Raw genomic sequence first — 16,046 nt, forward strand, 5'->3', positions numbered from 1 at the left:
TCCCGGAGAGATAACATCCTAGAATCTCACCCAAATCCAGAAGAACACTAGCGAACAGAGTGGAATGCATAAGTCGAGAATAAACACCTCATTAGAAACCCAAACATCGCACCTCCTGGCTTTGACATTCCTCTTCGAAGACACTGGCGTAACCATCAACATCACCAGAACATCAACATCTCCTTCATAAATGGAAAAAAAATGTGACAAAAGCTACAGTAATACAATTGTGGTCACAAAACCAAAAATATTAACCATACAGTAAACCACGGTAGTCTGTGCTCCTTCAACAGAGGAGGCATCACAAAACTACACCAACTCTCTCCTGAAGCCTTCTCGTGGTGAGCAGACCTCAACATCGCCATCGAGCTCCTGCACACATTGCTACTGACATACACAAGAACAACAGAATTCCCGATGAGAACTTCTGCTGAGATTGACAGGCATATCTCTAAATCGTGACCCTGACGGTACAGATGGGATGTACTGTATTGTCTACTATCATGTTTTTTGTACTCTACTATGTGTTTGTTGTTGTAACGTTCTTACCCGTCCCTACTGGACATCTGTGAAAAAAGAGCTTCACAGCTCATCGGATTCCTCCAGTAGAAATAAATATTCTGACTCAGCGAAAATAGTGTACAGTACAGAATTGGTTGTTGTATACGTATGATGTATGTGTGTGTGGGTAGCTTTGTGATGCAGTGGACCCCACTACCAAACTGGGGACCTGAATTCAAATCGCAGCCACTGCTAACATCAGTGGTGAGTGATATCAGAAACGGTCCGAGGGTTTACTCAGCCTTACATGAGTGGCTGGTATGATGCATAAGTACAATCACTTGGGAGGCAATGGTGGCTGAACATATTCCCGGCCAAACCACCCCTTTGTGGTGCCGGCAAAACTACCCCTTTGTGGTTGTTGCAAATAGTAATTGTCCCAACACCTTATAAAGGCCATATGGAGGATCTCGGTCTTTGATTTTCTACTTTGTGGTGTATGCGTGTGCTACTGCACTCTGAGGCCAAGTGGCATGGCAAAGGTTCATTGGCAGGTCAAAAGACAGACGCAGGTGATAACCTTTGGTCCGTTCCGTGACCTCCCTGCGGGCCGTCAATGCTACATGGTGGTCTGAGAGTGCACGTAGCACTGCAGTGACACCACCAGCATGTTGCGGTAAATGCCGGTTATTACTGTTTTGTGTGTTTGTGAGTGTACGCGCGGATGTAAACTAAATGCTCTTTTGACCATAATCCTAAAAAGTACTCTTCTATTTTTTCATAAATTAATGCGGTCCAATTCAATGTTCAACATTCATGGCCACGGCTTAGGAATTACGAACCATTTAATAGATTAATACCACGATGATGAATTTGCACAACTGGATAGGCTGATGGTTGGCATGCTCCCACTTACCCAATTTCTACAATTGTTTCCCACTCAAGCCAACCTGGAATATTTTTAGCCGGCCAGATGGCTCAGTGGTGGAGTCAGCGGCTCCGCATCAGAAGGTTGCGAGTTCAAATCCTGGTTGGGTCAATACAAATAATACCACTTTTTTACTATGGATAGAATGTATAATTTCCACCATTGGCCCAGGGCTCATGTGAGCAGGAAATCATTTTGATATCTTGTAATTTTAACAGGAAATTACCATCAGCAGATCGCCGGTTTATATCGCAACGAGCAAACTATTGCAACACCACTCCACCCCAAATGCCTCTACCCAGAGCTTTCAGCCGGGTCAGTCTGGGTCAGCGATCCAGAACATATTTCCACACCCAGCACACGACATTCTGTATATCTCTCCTCACTATGGCTGTGGTTGTGGTCACTTGCCACCTACTCCAGTCGACTAGTAACCTGGAAAACATCCAGTGAGACATTAAGCCCATGCCTCCACTATTAAAGCTGGTAAAGGCAAAGGCGAAGCCCTTCAATTGTTTGCTCATGTCACTGCTGAGAATAGGGCCTCCACTCCTGGCAGCTTTAGAGAGCCTCTCTAGAGAGCATTTTGGCCTACTCCTCCACTCTAGCCAGGCATCTTGGGAGTGGTGTGGGCACCCATACATTATCCCACGACACGCGACCTGCCGATCAACTGGTTCCACGATTATGAATTACAAAACGCTAAAAAATGCATTGCCTTGAGTGGTGCATTGTTATAATGCAACTGACAGAAACCAGGAATTTTAATTAACAGATTTCCCAGGACAGCTTTCTCAACAAGAGGACGACCTTAGGAAAACCAGGAGAGGTGGCCATAGTCAAAGGGCCAGAGCAGAAGGTAGTACAGTAGCACATAAGGCAGCAGATTTATCTTGGTGGCTCATGAGAGTGCATCACTTGAAAATCACACTCGATTCAAGTGGCTATCACACTATTAACTACTTTTGGCCACGTATAAGAAATTGGAACCGCTAAAGTTATGCTGCAACACCTCTGGTGACACCGACAAGTGAAAAGGTCAGAAACCTGCGGCTCCGGAACGGCATGTGGCTCTTTAAGGCCTGTAGCACAGCTCTTGAAATTCGAAAATTAATGGCGGTTCTTGTTATTTTGGTTGCCAACCCATGACCATGGAAGTCCAGTTCACCACGGAAGTCCCGCTTACCATGGGCAGGGGTCAGCAACCTGCGGCTCCGGAGCCTCGTGCGGCTCATTATTTATTAAGAACCGTCTTAAATTCACGTGAATGGCGGCTCTTGAATTTTTACCGAATCGGAAAAAAATGGCTCTTCTAGTTGTTTTGGTTGCTGACCCCTGGGACAAGTGCAATACAGCATCTGCACCGTGCTCATGGATCACAACGATAGTTGCTGCTGGTAAAGGATCGATACTATAACTCACAATGGACAGCCTGTTGTTCCTGGCAGAAGTCCCCGATGTAGGGTGGCGAGCAGACACAGCGAAATCCCAGCGACCCGCGATTGTCCGGAACGCACGTCGCCTTGTTCTGGCACGGATTCAGGTCGCAGCCCAATTTCGCCTCGTCCGCATCATCTGTGAAACGCCATCACCACCATCATCAGCCGCCAAGATCATTCCACTGCTGGATGTGGGCCTCCTCAAATCTCTCACGAACCTGCGATTCAACATCCCCTATATAGCCTTTACAGACTATTGGGTTAAGTGCTGCTAGCCAGCACCTGCGATGGCTGGAATGGTACACGAGGGGGGTGGCCAGCACCACGCCCGACCGCCTTTGTCTCCCTAGTGGCGATGTTTACACACCGCACCAGGTACTCATTTGTGGCTGAGTCGACCTGGTGGCCAGGTTCTTAGCGCAGCGCGCTAACCACTACACTACCGCTCCCCGTCTAATCCAACCCAGCACCTGCACACGAACTGATGTCATCACTCCCACGTCCTCGGTGGGTGTCCTGTGGGGACGCGTTACAATGCCTTTGGCTGCCGATATTATTCTTGACCATCGTTCGGAATCCCTTAGAAACAATGGTTCTTCATTGCAAGGCCCCTGACGCACCCGATCATCATCATCGTCGTCGTGCTGCTGTCAATCACCGATGGTTTAACTGATAATCAATGAAGAGCACTCACTGCCTTGTAACCTTCCAGGCGACTTCTCTTAACAGTTTGGAAGATGGCAACAGGCGTGCGTTCTGTCGTCCATACCCCTCCTCTTTCCATCTCTTAAGTCTAAAGTCAAGCGCCCCCCCCCCTCCGGTGTATCGCTCAATGTTCCTTTGCAAACACTTCACCGCGAGACAAAAAGGCTGAAATCAAATCCCCAACGCAGAAGCGGAGAAGTGCCGTGAAGGCGCCATCCCCCGGGCTTAAAACACCCCATCAGAATCATCACCACCGCCACTGCGCAGTCTCTCTCCGCTGCTCGTTGGTACCTGCAAGCCTATCGAGCTCCTGTCCGTAGTAAGCATCCGCGGGTGCTACCAACAACGACGCCAACAGCGGCAGGAGCATTGGAAGCTGCTGGGAGATCAATTGCTGGAAACCAGCTTCCAGACTTGACCATTTGACGCCGCTGACATAACGGACCCAACGTGTCCGCCTCGGGAATGTGATTGTGAGGGGGGTTTAATGGTGTAGTCGTATGCTAGTTTTGATTTTTTTCTTTAAATATCCTCAACGGATGCTTCGGTTGTTGTTGTTGCTGCTGTTTGTTTTTAAAAACTCACGTTGGCCGCACGCGCCCCCGCACGTGTTTTGCAAGGACGCGGGCATTGGCCGTTGATTCGCCCGAGCGGCTTATTCGCAACCTGCAGTCTGAAGTTGGCGCCTTATTCGCGGACGAGATTCGAACTTGAAGACGACTCCGCCGTTGCCGATCATTGCTACAACTCTGTGGGCTCTCATGATATTGTATTTTCCGAGACCAAGGTGCTCTGCAAACCTTCTGGCTACCATCAAAGGTTTGTACACGAAGCCATCCAGATATACAAACACAGACATAACTTCAACCGTGATGATGGGTACAAACTGAGTAATCATTGGAAAGATGTTATTAACCATGCAAAAAAGATTTAACTACACATTGTTGGACCATTTTATGTAACAGGTACTATTCTACTTTACCGAGTGTTGACATCCCCAGCGTTTAACAGTACTCTCCTTTTTGTATTTGGACTGTCTACCAACACCAGGTAAAACAACAACATGTGCACCTATTGTTCTCTTTTAGCCCCGCTCACCCCCTCAACACGTTCCACTCATTGGCTGCCACATTCAGATAACCCCCTCCCCCCTTAAGTTGTATTTAAGAGCTTGTCTCTTGGAATTTTGCCTCACTTGATACAGTAAATCTAGCTGTGACGGTCCCACCTGATGACGGAGACTTGTTGCCTCCGAAACGTCGTGATTTATAATTGTATTTCTATTATTATTTCTATTATTTTATTTTTATTATTTATTTTTACCTACGTGACTTTACCGAAAAAACCTAAGAGTTTAAGACGACTCACCCCCCGCCCCACGGTTCTTCCCGCATTCGCCCACCCAATGGGAAGAGGCAGCGCGCGCGTGACGTCACTGGTTGAACGCCCGATTGCTTTCCACGTGGATGCTCAAGTGCGCACATGACGCCACTCCGTTATAATTCGTGTCTATCGGCCTTTTAAATGAACACACACTGTGTAACAAAAATAATACTGTACATTTTTTGTTCCTGGGTAGTAAGTGTTATTTTCCAATTGCTTATGCCTCAAAAGTATATAAATTGCTATTATTCCCCCACAAACTTTGCTTTTGTGACCAGGACAGTGATATTTTGAAATTTACCTATTTTCAACGAGAAAACGTGGTGTGTGCATTTGTGTCATTCCTTCGCATAAAGTCCTGGTCACAAAAGCAAAGTTTGTGGGGAATAATAGACATTTTCTATACTTTTGAGGCATAAGCAATTAGAAAATAACACTACCCAGGAACAAAAATCGTGTTACATAGTGTATTATTGGTTCTTTCGGTAAAGTGACGTAGATTAAAAAATGTAATTAATTTTTTTTTAAAAAATAATAAAAGAAAAAAACCCACGACGTTTCAATCGCAACACAAGCGGTCTTCATCAAGCGGAGAGAAAAGAGGGGGCAAGCCTCCAAATGAAACTGCTTATGATTGTTTCCAAAGTGAGTGGGCGGGGGACGAGAGTTGGGAGGAGGAGATGCTGTGTGCGTGAACAGCATGGGCGGGGCAGCCAGTCAGCCAGTGCCAATGTAGGAGTAGACAATCGGGGGAGAAAGGGGGTAGAGACAGGGGGAGAGAGGGGGGGGGGGGCAGAGATAGGGGGAGAGAGGGGGCGGGTATAGATGGGGGGGGGCATTGCACCTCGTTACACACATCCACACTGCTGACGGTAGAGGTTGACAAGAAAACACAAATCAAGTCATGGCCCAAAGTGGTTGATGACATCTTTCCAATGATTGCTGAGTTTATAACCGTCGTCTCGGTTGAAATTGTGTCTGTGTCTGTATATATGGATGTCTTCGTGAACGAATCTTTGTTGATAGCCAGTCGGCTTGCAAAGTACCATCGTCTTAGAGAAATACATTTCATGTGAGCCAGCCGCATTAAAGTAATGATCAGCCACGGCAGAAGTATTGGTCTTGCCGTGTTTCAGATCTGCCTTATGTTCACGAATACGGTCGGAGACATGTCGTTTAATTTCCCCAATGTAACTGCTGCCGCAGATACAGCTTCGTTTCTAGACGCCGGGATATTGCATGTCAGGAATCTTGTGGGATCAGATTACGAATTTTATGCACTTTGTTAAATCTGACCTGGATCTTGTGCTATGTAAGGCAAGGTGATGGTTTTGATTGGATCTTCAGATGGCTCCTTCCTCACAGTTGGGGTGATGGTTTTGCGGATTGTGTAGTCAGAATATCCATTCGCCTTGAGAGCCTGGTGTACGTGTTTGAGTTCACTGGTCAGATGTTCATGGTCGGATGTACATTGAGCTCTATGGTCTAGCGTTTTGATGAGGGAAATCTTTTGGGATAGATGGTGGTGGGAATCAGGTTTTAGGTAGGCGTCAGTATGGGTTACTTTCCTGTAGACAGAGTGGCTCATTGAGCCATCTGGTCACTTTTGTATTTATTTACACGCTTTCTATTAACTCACTCTGTCTGTTGTTGTTTTCTCAAATCTTGTAACTCTATTTTAACCCACTTCCCAATGTGGTATCGACTGCAAACTTGGTATACTTATGTCATACTGATGACACTACTATTCTATAATAGAATTTAAAAAAATTAAACATTATTTTTTATATTTTATGTTTCGGCTTGGGTCTAATTGTCCACGCTCAACTGACGTTGGTTGTAAATCACCACGGTCCCTTGCGTTATGGCAAGCTTCGGGAGTCGTGGAGTTCTGCCATTACTCGTACGGTACATTTCATTAAAGCGTGTTTTTTTTTCAATATTACTTATTGATTAAGACATCTTAAAAAGGTAGCATGCCATCCTTTTCTACCTCCATGGTGAATTTGATTGCTGGGTGTATAGAATTTACAGTGTAATCGATGAATTACATGAATATTATCATGACACAAAAAAGTTATAATAAACTTAAATACATTAATATTAAGGTATTAAATTAACTTCCCTTATATTATGATGATGCTGCGCATCATAACTTTATCTCATCACTTTATCTCTCATCACTTTATCTCATCACTTTCTCTCTCATCACTTGCTCTCTATCTCGATGCAGTCGTGTAGGGTTCCAGATGCGATTCGCAGATATCCCAAATCGCAGATAGCAAGTTTGTCAATAACGAGGGAATACTGTACATACACGATAGCACCAAAAATAAACTGCTTTACTCTAATAATGAATAAATACTCAAAACTTCGCAACAACACTATATATAACATTGTGGTGTATGACGTTAGGTGGTGCTGTAAATACCATCAACAAAATACATATTCCACAATATATATCCTGCGGTCTGTTCCTCCAAGTACAAAAATAAAAGTAATGGCGATATTCCATAACCCTTCAGTATAAAATTAGGGACTCATATTAAAGAGAGGGTCCTTGCCTATTACACCTCGTTCACCAGGATTGATACGAGCAAGCCTGGCTGCTGATGAGACACGGCTCTATTGTATGTAGAACTTCTTTCGCACCGTACATAATATTGAATCAATGCCGCAGAAATTATGCACTCACAGAAGGCAGTTGTCTCGATGGTTTCTGTAAGAAACACTTTTAGTTATTTTTTTTATGTGGAAGGATACTGTTTAACTAATTTGTTCTTCCAACTCTCAGGAACGATGTGATTGTCTGCATAAATAATTGTATAAGCTACAATGATATGTACCGTAACAGGAAGGAATGTGTGTATTGACACATGTGCAGGTGCTGGGCGCCACGGTGGCGAGATGTTATCTACCTCGCCTGGTATACAGGAAGTCGTGGGTTCGATCCCGACCCTGACGCCTGTATATTTGGAGTTTGCGTGTTCTCCCCGTGGTCGCGAGATTTGTCTCCGGGTCCTCAGGGTTTTTCCTTCTAAACATGTGTTTAGAGTACTGTATTTGACTGCTATATATTTCCACGCAATAAGCCACTTCGTTGAGCTATTATTTGTGGCCAGGTCGCTACTGAAAAAAAGTTATGTAGCTCAGAGGGCCTTCCTTGGTAAAATAAAAATGGTTTAGTAGAAAAAATAATGGTAAACGGATGACAATGAGGGGTATTAACCCAGGGCTTCATTTCAACCTGGTCTGTTTAAGTTGGTGACCTGGCACATCAACATCGAGTCTGCTTCTCGTACTAGCCTTGTAATCTGGCCAAGAGGCTCAGCAGTAGCGCCAGCGCCTCAAAATCGGACGGTTTTCAAGTTCACATCTTGGATGGGGGCTGAGTTGACCCACCACTACACTGGTGTCCATAGAAAATGAGTACCATTTTGTGAGAAAGTTGTGATACGGTTGTTTTTCAATAAAAATACTCGCCCCCGTCAAAAAATGTGGATTTTACACCACTGGCTCAGAACTGTAAACAGGAGATAAGTACCACCTCAATGCAAGCTCATTGAACAGGAAATCACTGACTTTGTTTTATACAATTCGTGTGACTACTCCATCCAGTCTTCCGGCGACTTGGGAAAATCAGTGAGAAACTAAGCCCGGCATGAACTGATTGCCTTTGGAAGATATTCCGTAATTTAAAAATATCAAGACAGGTTGCTGAGCTTGAAAAGGAGGGCAAACTCAAATTTAGCACCTCCGATTAGCATGGTTGGCCACGTACGGTGCGAAAGAAGTTAAACATACATACAGTACATACATGAGATTAGCTTAATAAAATGTAAAGCATATCCTGAAGCTGAAAATTGTAGTTTGCTCGGTACCTAAATCTGATCTCAATTGGCTACACAGCAAAAACCAAAAACTTCACTACAGTTGCATGGGTTTGTGCTGTGGAGCTGTTAACGAAAGATTGTGTCCGAGAATTCTGAGTACCGCTGTGAAGTACAAAATGTTTTGAGGTGCAAGTGTTACCACCAAGCCACCCTCACACCGCACAAACAGCAATTTTATTTTTCTTTTACTTTCATTTCCAAGAATTTGATGCATGCCTTAAGCGTGACCAATGATTTGTTCGGTGCACGTCGATACAAGGGAATAACAAGAGAATGTTTACGTGGCAAACCAAACAAATTGGTTGTGTCGAATGGTCGTAGGTCAACGACACATTTATATTTAAGCGATCTAAACCCAAAAACCTTTATTATGGATAACAAGAGAATAACAAGGGAGTGGCGGGCAATGTTGCATTCCTTTCGCACCGTACGTAGACAACCGCGCTAATCGGAGGTGCGGGGGAAGGCACAACAAACTAAACACAATAAAGTAGTTCGAAGCAATAGAGGGAACACGCCTGAGACGTCCACCGTGGGAAAGATGGAACGATGAGACCAGGGGACAGATGTCTCATTTGCAGTGCCACGTGTCCAGAACAACCTCCCCCCCCCAGCAGTCCACACGCTCGATTCCATCACGACACTCACAGGTCACAACTCAACAACGCATCTCTTTGCACTGGTATACAAAAAATAATTCACAACCCAAACTTGCTTTTATATTTGAATATTTTATGCAACAAGAGATGTTTTTTTAAATTTATATGTTTGTTATTGTTAAGATTCGAATGTTTACCTTGAGTTGGAGTTTAATGTGATGGCGCTTTGAGTGGCTGATTTGTGCCAGAGCTGACTCGGTTTAACATGTAGGCTTTCGCGACCAATATTATTATTTGGGTTAAATCGCGTAAATATAAATGTGTCGGGTGGTGGTGGCTTAACGACACATTTATATTTACTAAATCTAACCCAAAGACCTTAACTATAACTTGACTTCACTTGTGTGCAGAGCAGGTTGGTGCTGCGTGGGTTGTTGGATTGCAAGATCATGAGGGATGGCTAAAGATGACAAAGTGACAGCAGTAAACGTGATCAGCAATTTTTCACCGATGAGATCCTTTATAGGCATTCATTGCCTGCAGCAGTGGTGATGCAGATGGAGAAATGACACAACAATCTAGCACCACAGTAGCAAGGTCCACCACACACACAGTGCTGCCTGCAGATATACCAAGGAGATCGTTCCGCAAATGTGGCAGCCTCAAAACAGTTAATTTCTAACTGGATATGTTTGGGGTTTCTGGTAGATTAGAGATACGTGACTGGTAGTATGTTATGTGCTGCTACAGCACTTGCCCCAGCAGTCTGTTAAGGCTATACGGAGGATCTTTGTATTTGTACTGCTGGGTGCGGATATATTTTTTGTCTCGCTGACTCAGACATTAAACGCGATCTCACAATCCAGCCAAGTGACTCAGTCAGCGATAGGGCGAGCGTATCCCAATCGGAATGCTGAGAATTAAATCATAGTTGGGCGGTTGGCTCAACCCAGAGAACCCTCTTGGGTTAACTGAGGACCACTTTGTAGGGAGTCAACAGTTATTGACCCGTGGATGGATCCGCCCCCGACAGAGAAATGAGGAAGATTCACCACTCACTCAGACCTGTAAACAGGATAAAATCACCGGTTTAACTGCTCACTTGAGCAGAAAATCAAGTTTTAGCGTTTTGTTAATCTGTCTCTGTGACTTAATTGTATTATGAACATTTAAAAATAGAATTCGTCCGAACCAATTTTCGTCGCTGAAATTGTAACTCCTATACGTTATACTGTACAAAGACAACACTCCCCTGTATAGCCTTTAACAGACTGTTGGAACAGGTGTAGTTTGCGAGTAGCACAGCGCATGAGGTGGGTGGTTAGCACCACACCCAGCCGTCTTCGTCTCCCTATTGGCGATGTTGACACATCACACGAGGTACTCAATTGAGGCTGAGTCGACCTAGGGGAGGCCCAAAATTAGTTCAAATATTCGTCAATTGTGTTGGCCGTGATCGGGAATCCAACTCGGGTCGCCAGGTTCGTAGCACATTATGGGTGAGTCACGAGCACGTGATACACGGACTGTCCGTCTCTCCTGAGGCCCTCTCGTCGTGACCAACAGACCTCCACATTGGCATTTAGCTCCTGGACGTGTTACTGCAATCAGACGCAAGAGTAGAATAGCAAGAAATGCGTCCGTATCGGGGTTCGAACCAGGGGATAGCGTCCATATAGGTGAACTAGGCGGTCGCCTAAGGCGTCAAGTAATCACTTGCCCTGTCAACCCATACGGTCACCCATATTCTTGTACAGGGAAATTGATTGTTCAGGTCCATACGGCATACAGCCGTTTAAATAGGGCACTTTTTTGTCTAGTTATTTGTGTTTCTCCCTTGTGCTGGGACTTTGTAGGATGAACGTTGAGATTTATAAGGGCACGGGGTGACCAATAAGGTCTGAGTTGGTCTGTAATAAGGTAAGCACTGATAAGGGGTCGACAGGTATGCAAATTCGAGTTAAAAAAGTACATCAACGAAGATGTAATTTCAATTCCCGTGCGTGTACAGAGGGAATATGAATTATAATTAATTTTTCTAAAATTCTCAATGTATTGGTTGGACAGACGGACGGACGGACAAACCGAATAATGATGCATCTGTGTAAAAGAATACGCTTAAATAACATAAAAGTGAAAAAGCGGCAAAATGTTTCCCAGTTTATGAAAAACCTCAGCCTAGATCTGCCCTTGGTGTTTGGGGGTGGGTGCCTCAATTGCATGGTTCGTCTTGGGCGCCAGTTGCTGGCAGCTAGTCTAGGGCCGCCCCTGGTTCGAATCTAGCAGGATTTGCTGCTGAGGCACACGTGTGAACCACCTTCGCCACCCTGCCACCCAAGCAGCGATTTTTTTGTGGGGAAATAGCCGTAAAGCGTCACACTTGATTTCAAAATTGGACCTTTTTTGCCAATATCAAAGTATGAAAAAATAAGAATAGGCACTGTTCGCCTTTTGGTGTTCTCTGGTCTGACACTGGTGAGACTAGGCCCTAAAGAAGGCTGTCTCTGGTGTGGTTAATGCAAACTTGATTCCTTGCAAAATGCTTCTATTTGGTGTTTGAACATCTTAACACCTGTTTTATTGCCAAAAAGGGTGAAACCTATTCTTATTTTTTATACTTTATTTCAATGCGCACTTTCTCAACCTACGTGATTTGAAAGTAAAGCACACAGCCACCACATGACATGTTTGAACACTTCACTTCTTGCAACAAGGATAAAGTGAGTCAGCACGCAACAACTTAGCAAATGAACCAGGCAAAGTCACCACGCCAAGCTATTGCATGCAAGCACAAATACTTTACCAGCAAATAAATAATGTGGAAAGCCAACATATCGAGAAAAAGTTTACAACTCGTGTGGTGGCTGCCGCCGTATAGCTCTCCCATGTGTATTTTCGGGGTGTACCATGTGCGGTCCAGGCATGATGTCCGACGGTTTGCTTCGCTCCCCACCGACATTGTGGGGAGGAGCGAAGCGAAACGTCGGACATCATGCCGAACACGCATCGAAAATGCGACCATGCGTCAGAGAATGTGTGTGTGGAGACAGCAATTTTCAACATGGCGATTCATACTCCGAAACAAATACTACGGGAAGTTTTCAAAAAACAGATACGATACAAGAAAACAAACGATCACCGAGTAATCATTGTACCACGTACACAATTGTTTTTCTTTCGTTCACTTTTTTATTTGCTCTATCTAGGTCCTCATCGAAACTGAGCATTTATTGCCAAATGGGGTTTACCTGTGCCACAACTAAACTTATATTTTCTCATAGCAAGTTTTGCTGTTTTGAGTACCGTCAAGTTTTGGGCAAGCCCTTCGATCACTTTGGTGGGTTTCCAATCGGGTACGTCCCGAATAATAAGGAAACCTTAATCTACGTTTTCGTTAACATTGGATTATTTTTACAGGAGTTATCATATCCCTCCACGTTACAAGATTGACAGAGCTAATACATCACCACACTTTCAACAGTTGGAAAGCATAAACAACTCATTCAAATACTGTAATTGAGAACTTAATAAAAAAAACTAAACGGTAAAACACAATGAATTGACTTCATACTTTATTGATAATTTAACACTGTGCATTCAGAAAGGTGCGTCGGTAAACATCCGAGTACTCCAGCGCTGTGGAGCCGACGGTGAGTGGAATCACACACACGTTATGAAACTCGCTTCCCCGTGGGCGTCACGGTGGTGCCATACCCTGGCTCGCCAGGAGAAGGCAGTACAACAAATTGACGAATCGACATCTGCTTCCACGTGAAATGGGATGGAGTATTACCCCCTCGCACGTGTGGGTTTTCTCCGGGTGCTCCGGTTCCTCCCACTTGTATAACATCATGAATTGGCTGAAAACATCTATATATATAGCATCGCAGAGCTTGTCCCAGGAATCAGTGTGGCTCTCCTGAATAAATAAATGATTACAATGTGTTCTCCTTAAACACTTTTTAAAAATGCGAATTGGATATAACGTGATGAATGTACAGTATTAGGGAACACATTTTTATAACGCGGATGCGAATTGGATTAAGTGCACAGATCTATGTCGTGCGAGGACGAATAAGTGGTTGTACGGCTGATCAACATAGCATCACACAAGGCATTAGGATGCTGCTGCATGCTTCGAGATGCTTTGTTCAGCCTGCGTACGCATCTCGTGTGTTATCGCAGACTGTGCTTTACCCTATACTATTTATAATAAGACGATTTTTCCAAAGCGTGGTGTTCTACAGGAATGCATCTACCACGTTAGAGAATAGACTGTATTGTTGAACAGCCTGGGTGCACCCATGATCGAACTCCTCAGCCCAAATGAGATAACTATTATTTTCATTTTCCCCCCTTTCCTGAGGTTTGTTTTTTTCCTTCCCTGAATTGTGCTATTGGCATGTAAAGAGATGAAGAATCCGGAAAAAAAATTCACAAAGCAGTTTAGCGCACGTGTTAGAGAATGTCTGCGAAAAGGGATTTTCTTTCACAAGACTTCCCCAGACAAATCCTGATATGAAATTACAGTTTTCGTAACATCAATCCAAGATTTTAAATTCTTGATTGCGATTTTTATTTTGTCCAGTTATCGCTGACAGGGATGAGACCTCCAGCTCACTAGACTTGAGAACCCCCTTTATTGACAATCACTGTAAACTGCAGAGCATAACGATACTTTTAAAGTAAGAGTCTGTCTCTACCTTATACAACTGGTTGCAAAGACGTTCACACGTAAGGCATTAAGTTGCACGCAACCAGTTTGCGCAGCTAATGATCATCCAGGTATTGGACCTGGCACCTCAGCCCTCATTGTAAATTCCTATAGTCATAATCGAGGTTTTTGGGTTAGATCGCGCAAGTATAAATGTGTCAAATCCCTCCACCACCTGACACGGTGTGTTGAAGAGTGAATCCACAACATTTACAATCTGAGTACGCCGTTTCGCTGGCTATTAATTACATCCAGCATCATCGGGTGATTTGCTCGAATAGTGAAGCCATACAACTGCTTCCGGTCTTAAATAGAGCAGGACAACGTCATCGCTGAACCCAATCAGATGCAGAGATCAAAGGCGGAGGAGGGGTATTGTAATTATATAATAGATTAGTATCAGTTAATTAGTGTTTCCCCTATAAGGAATTGTAATTATAATATGTATTACTTAATATGCTTCCAGGCCGCACTAAGCCTGTAGTCAATTTCAAGGGATTCTCCAATTAGTCTTGGCCAGTCATAATTAGTTTTACATAACACTTCAACGTCATCAAAATCAATATAGTGTCTTTGTTGGCAAGCATGTTCTGCAACTGCCAACAGTTATGTTTGAGAGTATTTCATATTTTTTTAGTGTTCTTTTAGTCTTATGCTGTTACGTCCCGTCTGTCCAATATAGCATTTACTGCATAAGCAATTAATCCGATACACACCTTCTGTTGATAACTTAGGTAATTCATCTTTAGTACAAGATATTAGTTTTAAAATTTTGTGTACCATACCAAATCTTACTATAATGCTAATTTGTCAGTTACTCCTGAGATATATGGTATTTTAATTGTTTTGATAATCTGATCACTTTCAGCAGTATTGTTGTTAGGTCTTGGTTTGCCATTCAATGCTCTGTTAATTTGAGCATTATTGTAGCCATTCAGTGGTAGTGCTTCTTTAACATGTTTAATCTCTCTCCTTAGGCTTTCACCATCTGACACTTTTTGCCCGATGTATGAGCGTCTTGATGAGAGAGGATTTTTGTGCTGGGTAATGATGCGAATCTGCATTCAGATAGGCATCAGTGTGTGTTCCCTTTCGGTAAACGCTGTGTTATTTTACCATTTTAGGCCGCTTCCAAGAAAAATATCTAGGAAGGGGAGTGTGTTGTTCACCTCCATTTCCACGGTGAATTGGATGGCCGGGTTTTGTGCATTGATATGATTTAGAAATGCATTAAGTGTAAAGATTAAGTACGTAAGTTATCAACAGAAGGTGTGTTACGGATTAATTGCTCATGCGGTAAATGCTATATTGGACAGACGGGACATAACATTAGCGTAAGACTAAAAAGAACACCAAATAAATATGAAATGCTCTCAAACACAACTGTCGGCAGTTGCAGAACATGCTTGCCAACAAGGACACTCAATTGATTTTGATAACGTTGAAGTGGTATATGAAACTAATTATTACTGGCCAAGACTGACTAGAGAATCCATTGAAATTCAGAGAAATACAAATAATTTTCACCGCTCCGACAGCTACAGGCTTAGTGTGGCCTGGAAGCGTATTATTAAGTAATACATCTTATAATTACAATTCCTTATAGAGGAACCATACTAATTAACTGATTACTAATCTATTATATAATTACAATACTCCCCCCCCCATTGATCTCTCCACTTGATTGGGTTCAGTTAAGTAATACATATTACAATTCCTTATAGAGGAAACATACTAATTAACTGATTACTAATCTATTATATAATTACAATACCCCCCTTCCGCCTCTGAGCTCTACATCTGATTGGGTTCAGTAATGACGGCGTCCTGCTCGTTATAAGACCGGAAGCAGGTGGATGGCTTCACTATTCTAGCAAATCGCCC

Source organism: Lampetra fluviatilis, chromosome 24 (genome assembly GCF_964198595.1).
Source record: "Lampetra fluviatilis chromosome 24, kcLamFluv1.1, whole genome shotgun sequence".
NCBI lineage: Eukaryota > Metazoa > Chordata > Hyperoartia > Petromyzontiformes > Petromyzontidae > Lampetra > Lampetra fluviatilis.